Below are 21,633 nucleotides of genomic sequence, written 5' to 3'. Positions count from 1 at the left end.
TGCTGCTCTTTCCAAGGTTACTGAATACTTTTTTACTACTAAGTCCCTTCAACTCACAGCAGTGCAGCCTCTGCTGAACATTCCCTTCTCAAACATTTTCTTCCCTCAGCTTCCTTGGCACCACACACTTTCCTATTTTTAAAATTTCCTCAAAGCACTTTATTATGTTTACAGGTAATGTATATATATATATATATATATATATATATATATATATATATACACACACACACACACACACACACACACACATATATATATATACACACACACACACACACACATATATATATATATATATATACATATATTACACCCATACTCTCTTGAAATACTTGTTATGTATATGATCACCTGTTCTCACTGTCAATCCCTCTTCCTCTGTTCATTTGTTAAAAACCAGTGTCTCTAAATATTATATGTTCACCCTGGGCAATTGCATCAGTATCCATTGTGTCCATTTCACTCTTAGGCTGATGACTCTCAAACGTGCATGTTTCATTCGGATCTTTATCTTGAGCTTTAGTCTTTGGAAGACTTTGGAAGGTCTTTGTGCATAGACTTCAGTTTGAGGATCACTGGACTGTTGAGTCAAAGCAAGGTCAAGGTAAAGGGTGAAGGTGGGTAGATGTGAGAAGAAAGAAGGGATAAGGAGCTTGTGATCTTGTTTCAATATCTATAATTTTAATACCATGATTTTAAGTATTATATATTTCGTATTTGTTTTGACATACAGAGACTCTGCATTGGTTTTTATTTAAAATGGGAAATGGTAGGACACTTTTGGTGCTTTGTGTTTCAGCCTGGCACAGTGTAAAGAGACTGGGTTTTGGAGCCAACATATTGTTTTGAATTCTTGATCTATCACTTACTCATCATGGCTAGAGGCAAGCCATGTGCCTTTTCTGTGCTCCAGTGTTCTTATTTGTAAAATTATAATAACATATCTACAGGCTTCAGCTAGGTACCCCCTCCCCTATCTAAATCAAGGTATAAAGGATAATCAGGCCTCTTCCTTGGGGCCAAGAGAATTTTGAGCATTAGCTGTCTCTTGGTCATTGGCTAATTAATAAAGGACTCTTAATTTGGAACTCAGAGCATGGCACATTCCTTCTAACTTGCTTGATTATAACATTGGGAGGCCCCAGCAAGGATTTTAAACTGGCTTCTTAAAAGCTGGGCCAGTATTATTACCCCTAGATGAGTGGAAGAATGGAGGTGACCGACCAAGGCCTTTCCCAGGGTCTGGGGCAGGAAAATTCTGGAATCTGGAAGAATCCACCATTCATCCCAGTTTTACTGGCCTGAAGATCTGATGCTTGTTTTTCTTCTTCTGAAGAGTAGGCTGGGAGATTGGGCAAATCAGGCTGTGGGAAGGACAGCAGGTTATAGGATTAAAGGTGTGACTGGGAACTGGGCTGCCTTATGGGCAGCGGAGTCTGCCCTTTGATTTGATTTCCTCATGCAATAGCTGTGTTTTCCTTTGATGTCCTTTGCAGTAGGCAGTGGCAAAGGCATACTGGCTGTTGGTGTAGATGTTAATGCGTTTGTTCTTACCCCACTGTAGGCCTGAGTGAGGGCAACTATTCAGCTTTTTGTGTAGAAGTTCTGGCTGGCAGAGCCTGGGCCCACAGTGTGTCTGTTTTTGTGGTGACGGCAGCACTGGCTTTTCGCACTCCCTGCTCAAGGAAGCTGCCACCATTTGTAAATACGGTGGCATCTGCCTTCTCCAGGGGAACATCCTAAGGATCAGGTCGGCCAGTTTCTGTAGTCTCTAACAACTCTTGGCAGTTATGGACAGGTACAGTCAAATCTGGATCAGGGAGTAGAGTGGTTGGATTTAAATACCTGGTAGGGGAGAAAGTCAGGTGGCTGATCTAACAGCAGGCTTTATATTGTAATATGTGGGCATTTGACATCCACTTTCCAGAGGCACTGCGCAGCAATGCCTCAATGGCATGAGGAGCCGTGAGGGTTAAGCTTTGACCCAGGGTTAGTTTATCAGCCTCCTGGACCAAACTTTGTGGTTGCTGTCATAGCTCTTAGACAACTGGAATGCTTATGTTTAACTTCTTAGAGTATGGCCACTAAGATTTTTGCCTGCCTTTTTGAAGCCTTTTAAGTTGCCAGAGCCGTCTGTTTCTGTTTCTCGTGGTCTTGATTGTCAAAAACCTGAGCTATTTCTAGGAGCTAGGTGATATTTATCCTGGCAAATCCCTCAAGTTTTTGTAATTTTTTTGAATGTCAGGAGCTGCCTGGGCCACAAATGCCAAATTAATAGCATGGCTATTTTAGGGAGCCTCTGGATTAAATGGGGTGTAAATTTGATAGGCCTCCAGGAGGAGTTCCAAAAACACTCCAGGTGACTCATTGGGTCCCTGGACAACTTCACTTGTCTTAGACAGATTCATGGGTTTTTGAGACGCTCCTTTAATACCCACAAGGAGATACTGGTGGAATTTGTCCAAAGCTCCACTCCCCCGACCTGAGGTATTTGGGTCCCAGGCAGGCTGAGTAGAAGGAAAAACTTTCTCTAGGAGGTTTCGGGCTCCCTCCTATGGCTTAATGACTAAACTAAGGAAAAACTTTTTGGCCTTCCTCCGAATACGATCCCTTTTCTCAGATGTAAAAAGGGTCAGGAGAAGTTGCTGACAGTCATCCCAGGTGGGCCGGTGAGTCTGGGGTATGGATTCAATCAGTGAGGTTAGGACCTGAGATTTCTCAGAGAAAGGTGGGTTTTTGAGCCTTCCAGTTGTACAGGTCAGAAGTAGAAAAAGGGACATAGACCAAAAATGGGACAACTCGTTCACTACCTGGCAGGGGTAGTGCCTTCCTTAAGGGGAGGAGTGGGGAAGCCTCCTCCTGCCAGGGTCGCAGTCGTGAGGTGATAGGCAGAGACCACAGGAGACGAGGATGAGGAGACGGAGGGGAATACCAGGAGAGAAGGAGGCTGAGGGTCGGAGCAAAGGAGAAGTCCGGCTCAGCCAAGGAGGGATCAGACCAGTCGCTGGGGCATGGGGCGTGACAGTCTCGGTGCCGGCAACCTTTATGTTGCCAGAAATTCCAGACTGGTGGATGTTTAGCACAATTTTTCTGTAACAACACCTGATCTGTTTTTGACAGAAAAGACAAGACCGAGATGGCCATCCCAAATGGCTAACGAGGGATTTGACTTCCTGAGACAGGAAGTCTGCATTTAGGATCTTGAAAAAGTTTTCACCCAATCGTCTCGGGCAACAGGGACGACGGGACTTACAAATTTAAATGCTAGAGACAAACAGGACAACAGACACGACACATACAAATCCAGATGACAGGAACAAAGCAGAACAAGTGACACTGGGTTAGATAAAGGATCATGGCAGTTTTAAGGACATACAGAGGACTGGACCCTTAGACAAAGGCCTCTGCGGTTTCCATGCACTCACACGTGTATGTACACATTTATTCAGAGGGAATTACAATAAGAGTTTAGAATAACTGATTCTTTTATTTAACAAATGTATTTATTCGGTGCCTACTGTGTGTTAGGCAAGGTTCTAAGACATAATGTCAAGTGCAAAATGCCTCACATGGTGTTTGTAACATAAGAATAAGTCAATCAGTGCTAACTAAAAGTAATGTGTTTGCGGGTGGAGCAATTGCAGTATTGTTCTTATTCTTCTGTGACATAAGGACGGTAATTATTGGGTCAAAACTGAGGGATACTTGCAAATGTTCAGCATTTCTTTATTTATAGCTCATAAAACTCTTAGGCCTAAGCTTACTTTTCTCTCTCATTTTTATCAATATAAAATTTTCAGTAAGTTAAAAACATGAATCTCTTGCAAGCATGAATGAACTAGGAGATTTTAAGCTCCTTGTTTATTCTTCTTTCTCACATATTCCCACTTTTATCCTTTATCTTGACCTTGCTTTCACTCAACAGTGCAGTGATCTTCAAACTGAGGTATAGGCAAAAGACTTTCCAAAGTCTTCCAAAGACTAAAGCTCAGGAAAAAGATCTGGATGAAAGATGCATGTTTGAGAGTCATTAGCCTAAGGGTAAAGTGGACACAATGGAAACTGAACCTATTGTCCAGAGTGAACATGTAGTTGTCAAAGATTTTATCTAGTTCATTATTTAATGAAAGTAGCAATATAAGGATAAAACTGGTTCCTAAGGCATTTAAGGAACAAGGATATATTGAGTACACCAGGAAAGACATTAAAAGGATATTAGAATAGGATCGCTGGGTTGGATACAGTATTAGTTAGTGGCTCACAGGACAACAGAACAGCAGCCTTTAAGGTTATCTTTTCTGCTTGACAGAAATCTACAACTTAACGTATAATTTCCTAGTGTCTAGTCTCTAATCAAATAGGAAATAGCAAAGTTAAATATGAGTAATTAGACAAATCATCCTAGAGTGGGCTATTAAAATAATATACCAGTAAAATATCAAAAGGGCTTGTTGTACCCTTTTGTCCTTATTTTCAAGTTCTATACTTTTATTTTTAACACTGGCATTGCCTATTTACTGTACTTAGCATAGGATAAATTACTTTGTCATGCTTTTTACAAATTACACAGCTTTCTAAAATGTGTTGATTTACATGTGTGTTATACACTCAGCACTCCTAAATTTAGACAGGGTTTGAATAATGCCAATATTCCAAAAGTAGTGCATAGGTTAAGAAAGACAAAGGGACATTTTTGCGAAAAAAAGAAATCAGGAAAGGGCAAAAACAGGAGCATATTGTGATACTTTTGGGGCAGTCCTATTAATCTCAGAAACGACTATCCTATAACCAGTTACCTGTACTGTGAATTCTGTAATGCACAACATGAAATAATAGTAAACACTTGTATTGTCAATTTTGTAAGATATTTGCTCAGAAATAGTGATGCTTATTATCTCAACAACCTTGTAGTTGGAGCAGACATATTATGCCTCTCATTTTAAGAATAGAGAGTGTGAATTAGGAAGTGGTTCAGCAACAGGGCCAAGACTGTAAATCAAATGTGCTGTCTTGACTCTAATCTATTGGCTCTGACAGGCTGGAGATGGTTGTAAAAGCAGCCCCCAGTTTCCAGATGAATTATGTTCCTAAGGATCATTTGTAGGTCAGTTGTTTTGAACTTGACACATTTTTCTACAGAAATTGTGTGATGAATGAAGGTTATGTCTCCAGTTCAGTCTGCCAAAGCCTGTAACCCACAATGTGTCCGTACTTCAGTGATACAGAGCCTCCTCACCATTTGTTTCTGTTAGTTTAGGGCCCTTAATTGGAATGTATGGAGCAAATTTTCCTGTGTCCTACCCGTGTCCACTTAAGCACCAGAGCTAAGAGGGGTGAACTTTTCCAGCTTCATACAGTAAATGGTAACTCTGGGGGTTGGGTAGAGAGAGGCTCTTACCAGGGTGCTCAAGGGCACTTGATTCAGAATCACTGGAGAAAGCTCTGACACAGGTGTCTGAGCAGGACAGAGACTGGAACTTTAGAAGGATGAGTTTGAGGAGGGGATGCTGAAGACTGGGTCATAGTTGGTGTTGAGTGTTGACAACAGTGGACAGTTGTGAAAGTGGTAGACCTCAGCAGTGGGAGGGTAGTGCCTGTCTCTTAGTTTGTAGACTAGCTTGTTAAATGAAACGCAAAGAACAGGTTTGCAGGTATGGGTGAGAAAGAACAAACTTGCCTTTTGCTATCGTCCTGAGTTCAGCTCATTCAATAAACTCATTGCATTTGTTTAAATCCCCTTGTTGATTTTATAAAATGTATTGTCGCTGAAATGGAAAATTAAACAGTATTGAAAAGTACAAAGAAAAATGTAAAAATCACCCAAATCCCTTCATCCATAGGTAAGCATTATTACCTTAAAGGTTTCAATCAGAATTGGAAAACTATTTCAGAAATAACTCTAGAAACTATTCCAGAAACTTCCCAATAAGGGAGTCTAGGGCCCAAGCCTCAATGATTAGTATTTTTAACATTCATTCCTGATCATTTTCTCAGATTAGGTAACATTACAGACTTTCTCTATACTTTCTAATACACTGAATTATGTAATTGTTTTTCCTTGAATTTGTTATTATCTTGTCACCTTTGTCCAGATTGATATGTAAGAACTATGGAAAAATGGAGGAAGAGTCAATATCAAAAAGTTTGAGTTAAATGTCACAAAATGCTGAACAGTAAATGAGGACATGTGCCTGTTCGTGCTCTCTCCAACACTAGGCTCTGCCATTTCCCCCCACCCCGCCCCAATATTGACCTATGGAACAAGGGGGAAATGCTTCCCAATCTTAGGTCAGTTTATTCATCTGTGAAATGGAGATGATGACAGTATTTATTTTATTGGGCTATTGAGACGATTAGTTGAGTTAATACATGAGAAAACATTAGGCCCGTGCCTAGAACATGGTAAACTCTCAACAAATGTTAACTGTTCTTAACTTTTTTGTATGTAAAACAAAGGGGTGAACTAGGTGATCCCCGTGGCTCCTCTAAGAGCTACAAATCTAGATCCATGATACTGAAAATGTGTAGCTGTCCTTATTTGACCCGTAATTTAAATAACTGAGTACATAGCAGGTTTAAAATGGCAAAAATGAACTGAGTAATTGCTCTAAATTAAAGCAATATCTGTAGTAAAATTAATCAAGACACTGTAATATGAAATAATATAATCTGTAAGCATTGGCTTTTATGTATTTATAGGCATTATTAAGCCTGTAGAATACAGCTGACAACTTTTAAGGCCACCTATTTGGCTACGCTATTCTCTTACCAAGAAAGATGGAAAATAGCTGAAAACCTTACACATAAATTCTATAGAACATGAGGAATAGTTATAAACTATCATTCATATCAGCCTCTACTGAAAATCAACAACTTTTATGTAAATGCCAAATATAAATATTTGAAGTAATGTTGGGAAAAAAAAAAAGGACCACAACAAGCTTACATAGTTAGAGCTGTTGATCTACCAATATTTCGCTATTCCAAGCGAAGTCTTAGTAATCTCGGCTCAGTACATTCAAATATTTAGCATAGTCATTTGTACATGGGAAGTTTCAGTGCTCCAGAGTTATTTATTTTACCCTAGGATGCAAAATCCCTGATATTAAAGGAACGATCTTACCTAAGTTTGGAATTTTAGAATCCTAGAGTTTAAAGAAGCTTAGCAGTCTGACTTTTTCTATAATATTCCTAATGAGAATTTGAATTCTGCTTAAATCCTGCTGAAAGTTATGGTAGATGTTACAAGTACTAACTGAAACTCTTTTCCAGGTACTAGGGGACATTATATGTCTTATTTCTTTGAAATTATATATGACCATGAACTGTTTTGGCCAATGAAATTTAGGTGAAATGATGTGAGTCACTTCTAGGCAAAAGCATTTAAGAGCTGATTTATGATTCAAGCTCTGTTTCCTTGCCACAGTGGTCCCTGGAGACTTGTGTTTAGATGGCAGTGTCATAGGATGGTGGATATTCTGTTATCTTGAGTCTTTGAAGGCTACAATGAGTAGGACCTTTGGTGATATGTGTTGGATAAATAAAGTAGTATAAATAAGAAACAAAGTATTTTGATATGCCATTGAGATTTGGGGATTCTTTGTTGCTACAGCACAAAGTAGACTAACTTGATCAATACTTTATAAAACTCTGCTTTTATGTAAGACCCCTTTATAGCTTTATAGCTGGATAGCTGGATAGAAACATTATTTTAATGTTACATTTCATATTGAGCTAAGATATGACTCCATATAAGATTAAATTTAATCTTTTTCTGACATTTGGAGCAGAAGAGAATTGCAACTTTTGTTCTTCCACATGACAGTCCTTCAAATATCAGAAGATAAATATTGTGCTCCCCGTAAACCCTCTCTCTGCAAAGAAACCCTGTTTTCCCCTTGACACATGGTTTATGGGTTTTTCACCATCCTGGTTACCTTTGGATGACTTTTATTTTGCCAGTGTTCTGTTAAAGGGTAATGTCTAGAATGGAATTATTACAAAACTAGATGCAGTAAATTTTTGTAAATTCTTACAAAACTAGAGGTTTGTGATGATGGAGAGTTATATTTATTTATTAGAAGTACATTATTTTAGGACATATTTGAAATTGACATATTAAGGTAGCTTCCAGCACTGAATATGGTTCAGGAAGGGTTTGTCCATCCTCAATCCCAATTGGAAGATGGTAACCTTTAGAAAGTAACATCAGGAACATAGTGTGCACCATATCTGAGGTCCAGCTATGGGCAAAATGAGTGTTATTGAAGATTTTCAGTGGGACAGTAATAAGAATATATTTGTGTGATAGAAAAATGCTTCTGGAAAAAATTAAAAGAATAATCACTAGGTGAAACATACCTAGGAAGGGGTGAGAGAGAAAGGCAAAGAGAACAGCAATCAGTTAACCAATCAATCAACACAATTTATTAATTGCCTACTATGTATAAGGCACTGAACTATATGGGTTAGACCAGTGATGAACAAACTCATGTATGAAAATAGGAAGGAGTAGATGGATAGTAAAAATGGTCAGCAGATGTGGCATTCTAATCAGGACTGTAGGTATGTATAAGTGAATAAACTTAAAGGATGGGATGCTGACGTCTGTGGTTAGGATTTTTAAGATAGGAATTTGAAAAGGAACAGTTTCTATTGATGACAAAGTCAATGAAAGTATAGAAAACCAATCTCAAGTGACTTAAAGACAAACAGAAAAGTCCAGAAGTAAAGTTGCTTCAGGAACTATTCAATTAGGTCTTGGTTCTACTTTTTCTTTTTCTTTTTCCTGTTTCTTTGGTTCTTCTTTTGTTTATATGTTAGTTTTTTCTTTAGGCTGATTTTCCTCCCTGTTGCCAGACAGCTATCAGCAGCAATGGCGAATCCATTCTTCTAGTTTGCCTCTAGTGGGAGAAAAAGTGTCAGTTTCCTGCAACCACTGAACAGAAGTTTTGAGCTTCACTCTGTTAAGATTATGCCTAAGGCTGTCATTGTGGTCAGATAAATGCATACACTAATTCTGGGGATAGAACCAAAGTCAGTTTATAAAAAAGCTGACTTTATGAGATAAATAGAGGATGGGTCACTGCTGAAAAAAATTGGGGCATAGTTAGCAAGGGCACAGGATAGAATGAATACCGTGTGGGTAACTCACAAATGCCCATGATAAGTTGTATAGAAAAATGGGACCAGACTCAGAGAGACAGATTTTTACAAGCAAATTGGGATGGGAATGATTGGGAAGGTACTACAGGGAATGAATAAGACACTGACATGAACTCCTTACCCTTAAATATATGAGGTTGAAAAGAATGATGAGCAACCTTGATATAAAGGGCACAGGAAAAGCAGTTCATGGGAGAGCACATTTTTAGGTGAGGGAAAAAAGTGGAGTTACAGTCATGGACAGCGGGTTTTGAGAGGCCCTTGGAGAGCCTTGTGGTTTAGAAATAGCAGCAGAGAAGTGATGATACCATTAGTTCATATATGGAATGTTGCAGGAAGAGAAGGCCTGACTAGATCTTTCAACATTGTCATCTGCAGCTGGAGGATTTCCAGACATTTGATCTGCAGCCCAGAAAAAGAGTGGCCATTAAGGAGGCCATTTATAGTTTGAAGAAAGTGAGAAAGGGGTTGGAGCAGTTTGGCAGGAGGGAGAAAATGGGAGATAATTTTTCTTTATGAAGCCTTCTCTGGTTTTCTTCAGTTGGATGTGCTCTTTCTATTACATAGGTAGCTATTTTCCAACTGATAAAAAATATAGCTAAAGCTAACTAAAAGCAGGAGTTTTGAAATCTTTGGGTGAAGAGCCAATTTCTGGGACTCTAAATTCCAGTGAACAACTTTGTTAGCATTCATTACCATTTATGTATTTATCATTCACATACTTGCATACAATTAGAACAAGTTTCTTCTCAAGTGGAACATGATAGGTACCTGTTGCTTTTGATGCTCTGGCCACCAGAGTACCTGCTCTTGCTTACTGTCTCTATACTTTGAGGATTTATAGCTGTTTCTTTCAATTCAGCTGAGAAGTAACATTAGGCTTAGATCTACAAATATACCTTCCAGGAGCTGGGCACCCACCTCCATTTGGCTCTGTTGGGTCAAGATGTCAGTGATGGTGCAAGTGGCTGTACCTATGCTGCCCTCTCACAGTACACCTCCTCCTTTTACCCATCTTCACAAAGCACTAGTTAGGTGCCTCTCTGCTGTGGATTGGGGGAGCTTCCCTTTCTGATTCTCCATGCTCATGAAGTGCTTATAACTTTCTTTGATTTTGGCTTCCTTCCATGCTCTTACTCACATTATTGACATATGTATTTCTCAGGCTTAAATAGTTTCCCGCACCCATGTTGCATCCTCTCACATTCTTATTCTTAGGTGTATTTATTTATTTAAATTATTATATTTGAATATACGATTCAATCATATTCCACATTTCTGCCTAGTATTTGTTTTTTTCTTTGAGTATGGATCAGTTTCTACCTTATGTGGTTGGTTGTATGTCTGTCCTATATGAATTCATGCATCTAACAGTCATACTACAGTGTCCATCATATCCTTACAAAAAAAACAAGTGTTTTCTATAATTGAGTGCAAGGTTGTTTCCTCTGCCTTGTATTCTCTGCAGTACCAGCACAGTGCCTTGTGTATCATGGCCACTCAAATATTTGATGAAATAAGTTCATGGACAAATGGATATCTAATAATATTAAATCAGAAGATGGGGATAATGAAATATAACTTGCTTTTAAATAACTTGTTTTTATGTTAATGTTATTATTGAGCCAACTGTTTTGTGCCTCATTGCTTTTAGGAGCAAAGTAACATATTTCATACTTTGGCACTGGTTTCTGTAGCAGGGGAAACAAAGTTATAGCATGCTATGGTTTGTTCTGTGGTCAGGACAAAAGTTGGTAATGATCGAGCACTTATCTAGTAAGGCTAGATTTTTTTCTCAAAATCTTTCTCAACACTGTATTATTCACAACTACCCAAAGTAATTAGAGCAGGCATAATATTGAACATTTTCAGTGGTTTACTACACTAAGGGAGAATATTATGGAGAAGATGTGAGTCCTGACTTACGATTTTAAAAGCTCTTCTCTATTGAAGTGGCAGAGTTCTAGTGGAATGAGAGTCGAGTGTGGTCTGTGGTGTGCATGAGAAAATAAGCAGAGAAGGGTAAGATAATTTTTTAAAAAATCGTAAGTTGGCTGAATCCTGAAATATTACAAATCTCATGTGAATTAGTCCTTAACTGCAGACATGGAATATACCCAGATTTTGAGAAAATGCTATAATTCTTATGCCTCATGAATATTCCAGGAAAGCTAATCCTTCAGGTAAGTTGATTTCCCCAGTAGCTTCTTAAAAAATACGTTATAAACAATAATGTTGGAAGTTTTACTGATTGGTGCAATTAAATTTCTTTCTTTTTTTTTTTAAAGAGCTGCTGATTTTTCTCTTGACTATGGTATAATATTCTTAAATCTATGTTTTATTATCCTTCACATTAAAAAAAGGATAATGCTACTATGAACACAATAGCTGCTAATCTAATGGAACATGTGTTAGTTTTACAAGACTGTTTATGTAAACAATCATTAATCTTTGGAACATTGAAGTAAAAGCCTTAACAATACTCAGTTATTAATTTTTAAAGATATGGTAAATCTGAGTTCTAGTGACAGAAAACCCATAAAACAAAGTATTGAAATCTTTTTAAAATATTATGTATATCAAGAAATAAGAATTTGGTTCAAATATTTTTGCTGTCTTTAATTTTTTTTTATATTCTCATTGGTGATCTAAATTTATAGATGTAAGAATAGTCTATATCCTTAACTAGGGAAATATTTCCTATGGAAACAAAGTAAACATTTTATTTGAGGAAAATTTTGCTCTAACTTTTACCACTCAAGAAATGTAGTATTATTAAGAACATGTTTAAATAGATCTATTAAAAGTTTACATTTTTCAAAGATTTCCTAAAAGAATAATTTTAAGGTTAAGATGATTACAATATAGATTTTTTTCCACCTGGGGCAAATACCAAGAAAGCCGAACATTAAGACTTTAAAAAAATTTAATCCCAGAAATAGAGAAGCATAAAATTGAAGATGTGACAATAGGAACTGATTTGTTAAAATGGCCAAATCAATAAAAATTAATGTCAAATAGCTATGCATTCTGATGAATTCTTATGACCAAGAAGATTGATTGGTGTTTCATTTCCTTATCATTTCATTGATTTTCAAAGTTTTGAAATTGAACTGTGTGTTTCAACTGATGAAAATTATATTAACTTAGCAAGATATGAAATCCATAGCTTCTTGGAGTAATGAGAAATAAATTCTATGGATTTAAAGTAAATCTACTTTATTTGGACTTTTGAAAAGATATAAAATCTGTTAATAGCTAAACAAAGTAAAAACATTTTAAAGAAAAGATATGATTTGTTTTTTTTTTATTTTTAACATATGTTGACTCTTAGAACAAAGGAAAAACTATTGACATTTGTTCATCTAAAAATTTACTTATAAACATATTCACAATTATTAAAGAACATTCAGCAATATGTTAACCTTTATCAGACCATTTTATTGAAATAGAATTGATGTAATATTGTTAATATAATCAGAAAACATGGTAGAAATACATAGTACCCTCATATCTTGTTGCTCAAGGAAGAAAGTTAATGAGGAAAATTTTAAGTGGCATTTAAAGAGCAAAATTCTTTAAGGAACCCACTTTTCTAATGGAATGATATTTACATATATTTAATACAAAAGGAAGTTACAAATTATTAATGGAAGGTTAAAATTGGATATCACTATTATGATACACAGAATGATGGCTTTCTGAAGTTGTTCCTTAGTCCCTCAAATACATGAATGTGGTACATTATATAACAGAGGGTAATTAAGACTGCAGATGAAATTAAGTTTGCTAATCAAGTGACCTTACGTTTAAGAGATTATCCTGGATTATCCATGCTGGTCCAACATAACCACAAGGGTTTTTAAATGTGCAAGAGGGGGAAGAGTCATCAGCAGGGTAAATGCAATGCAAGAAAAGCCATGATGGCCATTTCTGCTTTGATGATGGAAAGGGGCCAGAAACTAAGAAAAGCGAATGGTTTATAGAAGCTGAAAAAAACAAGTAAACAATTCTTTCCTAGAGCCTCCACAACAAATACAGCCTTGCCAATATCTTGATTTTAGGCCAGTGGGACCCATTTCAGATTTTTCACTTCCAGAACAACAAGATTATAGATTTGTATTATTTAGGTCACCTACATTTGTGGTAATTTGTTACAATGTTGTAACATATTTTGTGATGGGTGCATCAAAATCTCAGAAACCATCAACATTGTAACAATAATTATAACAATAATAACAAAATTACTGTGATAGTTATATGAATTTCCTGTCATTGTTTTAAATATAATTTTTATATAATTTGTCTGGAAATTTGGGGATTAAAATTTTGAGACAAATTAAAGGAGAGGGACCTAGCAATAGTGGTAGCCACAGTTATTGTTAGCCACATTAGCTACTTTGTTGGAGTTTATACAGTTCCTTTATGTGAGTATTTCATGGGTCCGTTATTGTAATTCAGCCAAGTGGAAGTGACCATGTTGATGTTCCTTAACAGCTAAGGAAACCAAGCCTGAAAGAAATGATGTGGCACATAAAGAGGTGACACGCAGTCCCAGGACTTTCCTTTATAGCTCCTGGTCTCTTTGTCCTGTGTGTTGGTACCCAGCACTGGTAGGTACAGAGAAGACTTAACAAACTTAAAACTTGTTTGTATTCCCAAGCGCTCAGTTACAGTTTGGAGGGTTGGCAGCTACTTGGCTTTCAAACTAGCCTTAAATGTTCTGAATGTCTTTGAATCTGCTCCTCATAAATCTTCCAGGGTTTTGTTTGTGGGTAGGTGACTATAAGGAAATTACAGTTTCTTATGAATTTCTATTATGGTCTTGAGAAAACAGTAAACAACTTAATTTGTTTTCTGAGCTTAGAGAACCGAATACTTAAGCTGCTAGGAAAATTGAGAGAATAAATGACTCTCCTTCCTAGGGAGAGTTTCCTTTTTTCAAGCTTCATGTTTCAATTTATTTGGATAATTCATTTTATTTTCAATTTAATATTATTGAACTGATTCTATATTCAACTTACAATTTATATTAGTCATGAAGTAAAAAGTTCAAAGCCATTATTAAAGATTGGCAGTGGGTAAAATGATTGTATTCTGCCATGGAACATGGTAAGCTAGTGGGCCGGTACCGTGTAATAATTTTAAGTGCGGAATGCTTCAGTTCTAATTCTGGGATTCCCCTTCCTAGCTGTGTGACTTTGGGCAAGCTATTTGTCTCTTTGTGCTAAAAATTCTTTATCTGTAAAATGGGAGCTATGAAAGTGATTAACTTACTGGATTTACATGAGAATTAATTGAGGTAATATATGGAAAGTTCTTAGAATAGTGCTATGTAAGTGTTAGTTATATGATTCTTGTTTAAATTCATTACTATTAAAAGGGCAGAGGAACCCCTTCAAAAATAGTACTCTGTAACCATCATATAATTAATCTGTCTCACCCTAGCTACCGCTATATCCAGGGTAAATATTTTTGCAAGTCATAAGAAAATGAATAGATTATCTGATACTCCAAAAATTTTGTTTTCTAAAAACTCAAAGATTTTGTCTTCAAATTGGAGCTATTTTACCATCCATTAATGAAGACAACAACCACATGGAATTAAAAAATGTGATATGTAGAGCAAATTATCATTGAGTTCTCTAATAACATTTTCCCCACATTTCTCTATTTTATACACCATCAGGAGAAATAAACAATTTACCAAAGTTGCCAAAATGTTAGCATTTTTACTGAAAACTTCTAGTCACAATTTTCTTTTCTGCAAGTTACTTTAAAAATTGGTGACATTATTCAGAAGTAAAAAGAATCTTTTCATGTAGTATGTGGCATTCTACACACTGTAACACACACACAAAAAACGATGGAACAAATTCACAATGTAAAAAATAGGTAAAAAATAAATATCTTATTAGAAACAAAATAGGCAGTGCTTTTAAGGCACATGTTAAAATAGAAAGCAAAACATAAAAATGGTATTTAATTATAGAGATGTTTAGCTCTCAGGAAGGCAGTAGTGATTATAAATCAATGGGATAAATGTCAGCAATATCAAAGGTGATTAATAAACTTTTTTGTTAAATATATCATTATTTATTGGCTAAACTGGAATTCTTTTTTTTTTTTTTTGAGCCGGAGTTTCGCTCTTGTTACCCAGGCTGGAGTGCAATGGCACGATCTCGGCTCACCGCAACCTCCGCCTCCTGAGTTCAAGCAATTCTCTTGCCTCGGCCTCCTGAGTACCTGGGATTACAGGCACGTGCCACCATGCCCAGCTAATTTTTTGTATTTTTAGTAGAGACGGGGTTTCACCATGTTGACCAGGATGGTCTCCATCTCTCGACCTCGTGATCCACCCGCCTCGGCCTCCCAAAGTGCTGGGATTACAGGCTTGAGCCACCGCACCCGGCCGCTAAACTGGAATTCTTAATTTTAGCATTATTAATTTCTTTTTGGAAAATAAAGCCTCATTTTATTTCAGCATTTGAATAGAGTCATATTTTTGAAGACATTTATTTATTTATTTATTTTTCAATACTTTTTGGGGAATAGGTGGTGTTTGGTTGAGATTGAATTGGGTTATGTTGAGAGCTTCAATCCTCTTTATAGTATTTGATTTTTTAAAGGAAAAAATGATCTGAAATAATTATGGCCACAATTTTAGGCATTTTACGTAAAATAATTTAAACTTTCAAAATAGAAAATAGCCTAACAACTTCCTGATTTGCTGAAATTTAAGCTTACTGAAAGTTTAATTTGCAGTAGCTCTGTAGGAAATATACAGTATTGGTCTTTGTGTATATTTTAATATTAATGGTCTCATATGTACCTATATTAGTTTCCTATGGCTGCTATAACAAATTACCACAAACTTGGTAGCTTAAAACAAGAAAAAATTATTTCTTTCCAGTTTCAGAGTCCAGAAGTTCAAAGCCAGTATCACTGGGCTGAAACCAAGGTGTCAGCAGGACTTTGTTCTCTGAAGATTCTGTAGAAGCATCCATTCCTTGCCTCTTCCAGCTTTTGGTAGCTGCTAAGTTTCCTTGGCTGTGGCTACATCACTTCAGTCTTCATAAATAGCACCTTCAAATCTCTCTGTCTTCACATTGCTTTCTCTTCTATGTGTCTGTGTCAAAATCTCCCTCTTTTCTCTCATATGACACTTGTGACTTTATTTAGGCCCTACTCAGACAATCCACGATAATCTCTCCATCTCTAGATACTTAATTAAGCACATATGCCAAAACCCTTCTTTCAAATAAGGTAATATTTACAGGTTTCAGGGATTAGGAATACTTATATTTAGGACCATTATTCAGCCTATTACAGTACCTATTGCGCAACTGACTTTTAAAATTTTACAATGGGTCTTATGGATGTTTTCTATCATATTAACATAAATTTTTCTCGTTCAATGCCTTTGCTATAGAGTATGCCTGGGATGAGTATTACGTATTTTGATTTTTAGTTCTTATGTTTAGAAGCAACGTTTTTATTTTTTCACTATTACAGACATGTGGCAATGATTAGTGAGGGTGTTGCAGTAATCCATGCTGTACTTTTTGTTAAATCTCATGGGTATGGGATGAGTACTAGGTTTGAGTGATAGTAAGAGGAAACAGTGTTCTATCTATATGGTTTCATTTTTCTCAGTAAATAAATTGCAATTGTATATTATTTACTTTAAATAATTAAATAATAAAATAAATGTTTAAATTTAGCTTGGTTTTTGATACTATTACTCATTTGAACTTTTATTATCAATGTTTATGATGTATCTCTTAATCTTAATTCCTAAACTTTGAGTGATTTTTTTTTTTTTTTGCTGAAAGATCAAAGCAGAAAAACCCCAAAATTATAATGATAGCTTACCTGAATTTCTGAAATTATTGAGAAGCACAGTGGTTCCAGTTCTGGCAAAGCACTACTTACATTGAATTCACTGAATTGTGACCGTAATATAGAGCATTATAGAAATCTTTTGCTCAACTAGTACGATTTTGATTCTGTGGAGACTAATTTCAGAAATCAGACTATAGTAATAACAATAAAAATTTGAAGAGTGATTTGCTGCTTTGAGAATAATTAAATAAAATATAATGTAATCATAGGTTGGTTATCATTGCTGAAAGTGTTAAATTTATAATTACTACTTTACACTTCATATTAGTATCTACTTAAATCTACTTTTCATCAAACTAGTTTATAAATAGCCCAAGTGCAAAATCTCAGATCAAGTCATATTTGTTTACTTCAACTGAATATATTTAAATGAATGGGTGAACAAATTGAGAAAATTAACACCTAAGAATCTCTAAGATATGTACACTGTCTGAAGCTGTGATTATACTGATTGTTTTTTAACCAGAGGAGAACTTTGCTAGCAAGAAATGCTCAGAGTGCAAACTTTCTTAGCAGTTGTATTTGACAATAAGCAGGCATGAGAAGTTTAGGACTTGAGAGTAGGCTTACATGTAATCAGTACAAATAAATTGTGGTAGGTATATTGTATTTTCCAGGCTCATGATGATGTTTACCCTTTCTGGGTAAATATACTTAGTATTTCATATCAATACCAGAATTCAGATATGGAATTCTGTTGTTCTGGAATAGTATTATATTTCTACCAGAGTAAAGAATATCTCCTACAGAATTGCATTTGACTATGTTTCAGCATTTTAATAGTTGATCAGGGCAGTCATCTTATGATATATAAGTGTGTGAGGTCTCCCATTTACATCCTAATTATATTTATATTAATTTTCTATAAGGATATAGCAGGATTAAATAAATAGTTTTGAAATATAAGTCATGATGTGAAAATATTTTTAAAGTGGAATGTTACTTTTAAATTAAATGAGGTGTGATTACCTGATCCAAAGGCAGAGCAGGTGGCCAAACAAAAGCCTACACAGATCATTCTCCCAGAAGGAACACCGGTTGAACAAAAAAGCACCTCCATCAGAACCAAAAATTAGATGAAGGATTACAGTACCTGGTTTTAACTTCGTATCACAGAAGGAGGCACTGAAGGGGATAAGAAAGACAGTCTTGAAGTGCTGATGCCATCCTTTCCCTATCCTCTGATAATGGCCACATAGTGAACAGAAGGAATCTGTGTGCTTGAGGGAGGAAGAGCAAAGTGATGATGGGACTTTGCATTGGAATTCAGTGCTGCCCTGTCATAGTGGAAAGCAACACCAGACAGAGCTCAGCTGGTACCCATGGAGGCAGCATTTAGACCAGCCCTAGAGACAGGGGACAATTATAAGAACATGAGTTCTGTCTAGCCTTGCCACTGTGGGATAAAGTGCTGTGGGGTTCTAAATACACTTGAAAGGCAGTCTACACCACAGGTACTACAATTCTTGGACAAGTCTTGGGGCTCTGCTGGGCTTGGAGTCAGTGGACTTGGAGGGCACAGGATCTAGCGAGATGCCAGCTGGAGTGGCCAAGGGAGTGCTTCAGGTGGCACAGCTCTCAGCTCCAGGATACACTCCTTCTCTCTGTTTGAGGAAAGGAGAGAAAAGAATAAAGAAGACTTTGTCTTGCAGCTGGGATACAAGCTCAGCTACAGTAGGATAGGGTAACAGGCAGAGTCCTGAGGCCCCCATCCTAGGCCCTAGCTCCCAATGACACTCTAGACATACCCAGGGCCAGAAGAAAACCCACCGCCTTGAAGGGAAGGACCCCGTCCTAGTAGGATTCATCTGTTGCTTACTAAAGAGCCCGTTGGCCCTGAAGAATTAGCCATGGTGCCCAGGCAATACTTGTCTTGGCCTTGGGTGAGACTCAGAGATGTTGGCTTCAGATGTGACACTGCACGTTCTCAGCTGTGATGCCTACAGGGAGGGACTTCTTCTTTTTGAGAAAATGAGAAGGAAGAATAAAGGGGATTTTGTCTTGCAGCTTGGGTACCAGCTTGGCCACAGTGGGGTAGAACACCAAGGGGGCTCTTGGGATCTCTGATTTCAGGCCTTGGCTCTTGTGCAGCATTACTGGACCTGCCCTGAGCCAGACAGGAGACCACTACCTTGCAAGGAGAGTCCCAGGCCAGGAAGCATTTACCACAAGCTGACTGAAGAGCCCCTGTGGTTTGAATGAACATTGGCAGTAGTTAGGCAGTACTTGCTGAGAGCCTGAAGTGGTAGTGGCTATGGGGATTCACCTCTTGTGGAAAGAAGAGGGAAGAGTGGGAAGGACTTTGTCTTATGGCTTGAGTGTTAGCACAGCTGCAGTAGAATAGAGCACCAGGTAGTTTCTTAAGGTTTCTGACTCCAGGCCCTGGCTCCCAGTTGGTGTCTCTGGATCCATCCAGGACTGGGGAACTTTCTGCATGATTGGGAAGGACATTAGCCTGGCAGACTTTACTACCTGATGATGGTAGAGCCTCAGGAATGTGAGTGAACATAGATGCATGATGGATACCCCATTTACCCTGATGTGATTATTATGCATCTATGCCTGTATCAAAATATCTTATTTACCCTATAAATACATGTAATAATAAAAATTACAAATTAAAACAAATAAATTAATTAAATGAAGTGTAATTTGGAAATAAAATAGATAAGTTCCAGTAACATAAGAAAGAAAACATATTTGAAGAGATTGTAGTTTTTTTCACTGGAACTTCTTAATCTAGACTTTCTGCCAAAAGCAGATCTTTTTCTTTTTATCTAGAAATGCACAGAGCTATTTTAATTTGACTTATTTTGGATTAGAAAAGCCTTTATTATTCTTCATGTTATTTTATTTATTTTTTAAATGTTTTGTCTTTGATTTTCATGGGTACATAGTAGGTGTATATATTTATGGGGTACATGAGATATTTTGATGCAGGCATGCAATGCATAATAATCATATCAGGATAAATGGGGTATCCATTGCCTCAAGCATTCATCATTTCTTTGTGTTAGAAACATTCCAATTATACTCTTTTAGTTATTTTAAAATATACAATAAATTATTTTTGACCATAGTCATCCATTTTGCTATGAAATATTAGATTCCATTTATTATCTCTAATTATATTTTGCATCTATTATCCATCTCCACTTTTACCTTCTCTCTTGCTACCCTTCTCAGCCTCTGGTACCCATCAGTTCACTATCTACATGAGTTCAATCGTTTTAATTAGTCTCCATAAATGAGTGAAAACATGTGACAGTTGTCTTTCTGTACCTGCCTTCTTTCACTTAACATGATGACCTCCAGTTGTGTCCATGCTGCAACTAACAGGATCTCATTCTTTTTTATGGTTCAGTAGTACTCCATTGTGTATATGCATGATATGGTTTTGCTGTGTCCCCACCCAAATCTCATCTTGAATTGTAGCTTCCATAATTCCCATGTGTTGTGGGAAGGACCTGCTGGGAGATAATTGAATCTTGGAGACAGTTTTTACCATACTCTTCTCATGGTAGTGAATGAGTCTTATGAGATCTGATGGTTTTTATAAGGGGTTTCCCCTTTCACTTGGCTTTCATTCTTTCTTTCCTGCCAGCATGTAAGATGTGCCTTTCACCCTCTACCATGATTGTGAGTCCTCCCCAGCCACGTGGAACTACAAGTCCATTAAACCTCTTCTTCTTTATAAATTACCCTGTCTCAAGTCTGTCTTTATCAGCAGCATTAGAACAGACTAATAGAATGCACCATGTTTTCTTTATCCATTCATCTGTTGATGGACACTCACATTGCTTCCAAATCTTGGCTATTGTGAATAGTGCTGCAATAATCATGGGAGTACAAGTAATTGATTTCCTTTCTTATGGGTATATATTCAGAACTGAGATTACTGGATCATATGATAGCTTTAGTTTTATTTTATTTTATTTTATTTTAATATGGAATGCTTCACGAATTTGCATGTCATCCTTGTGCAGGGGCCATGCTAATCTTCTCTGTATCATTCCAATTTTAGTATATGTGCTGCCGAGGCGAGCACTAGTTTGTTTTCTAAAGAATCTCTGTACTTCTCACCATAGTGGCTTACTAATTTATATTTCCACCAACAATGTATGAGTGTTCCTTTTTCTCCACATTCTTGCCAGCACTTGTAATTACCTGTCTTTTGAATAAAAGCCATTTTAACTGGGTAAGATGATATCTCTTCTGGTTTTGATTTGCATATCTCTGATGATCAGTGATTTTGAGCATCTTTTCATATACATGTTTGCCTTTTGTATGTCTTCTTTCGAGAAATTTCTATCATATCTAAAAATTTGTTTATTATACTTTCCCTATGAAGTTTTTTGAGCTTATTGTATGTTCTAGTTATTTATTCCTTGTTATATCCTCTTGCTGAATTGACCCCTTTATCATTGTTTAATAACTGTCTTTTTTATACTTTTTGTCTTGAATCTATTTTGTCTTATTTTAGTATAGCTACTTCTGCTCTTTTTTGGTTTCCATTGGGAATATCTTTTCCATCCTTTTTTAATGTGTGGTTTATTTTTT

General features: G+C 36.7%; 1 protein-coding gene and 1 non-coding gene across 1 annotated transcript; one reads left to right on the top strand and one right to left on the bottom strand.

Annotated features, from left to right (window-relative positions):
• LOC101052147 (ADP-ribosylation factor-like protein 2) overlaps nt 1–21,633 on the top strand; it is an 889,888-nt gene that overhangs the window by 269,201 nt on the left and 599,054 nt on the right.
• Nucleotides 21,015–21,121, bottom strand: LOC120364079 (U6 spliceosomal RNA). Its single transcript, XR_005579432.1, has one exon. It is a non-coding gene; the product is annotated as a U6 spliceosomal RNA (small nuclear RNA).

This window comes from Saimiri boliviensis, chromosome 2, assembly GCF_048565385.1.
Source record: "Saimiri boliviensis isolate mSaiBol1 chromosome 2, mSaiBol1.pri, whole genome shotgun sequence".
NCBI classification, from domain to species: domain Eukaryota; kingdom Metazoa; phylum Chordata; class Mammalia; order Primates; family Cebidae; genus Saimiri; species Saimiri boliviensis.
The sequence above is the reverse complement of the archived record's forward strand: the minus strand, read 5'-3'. Positions and strand labels throughout refer to the sequence as shown.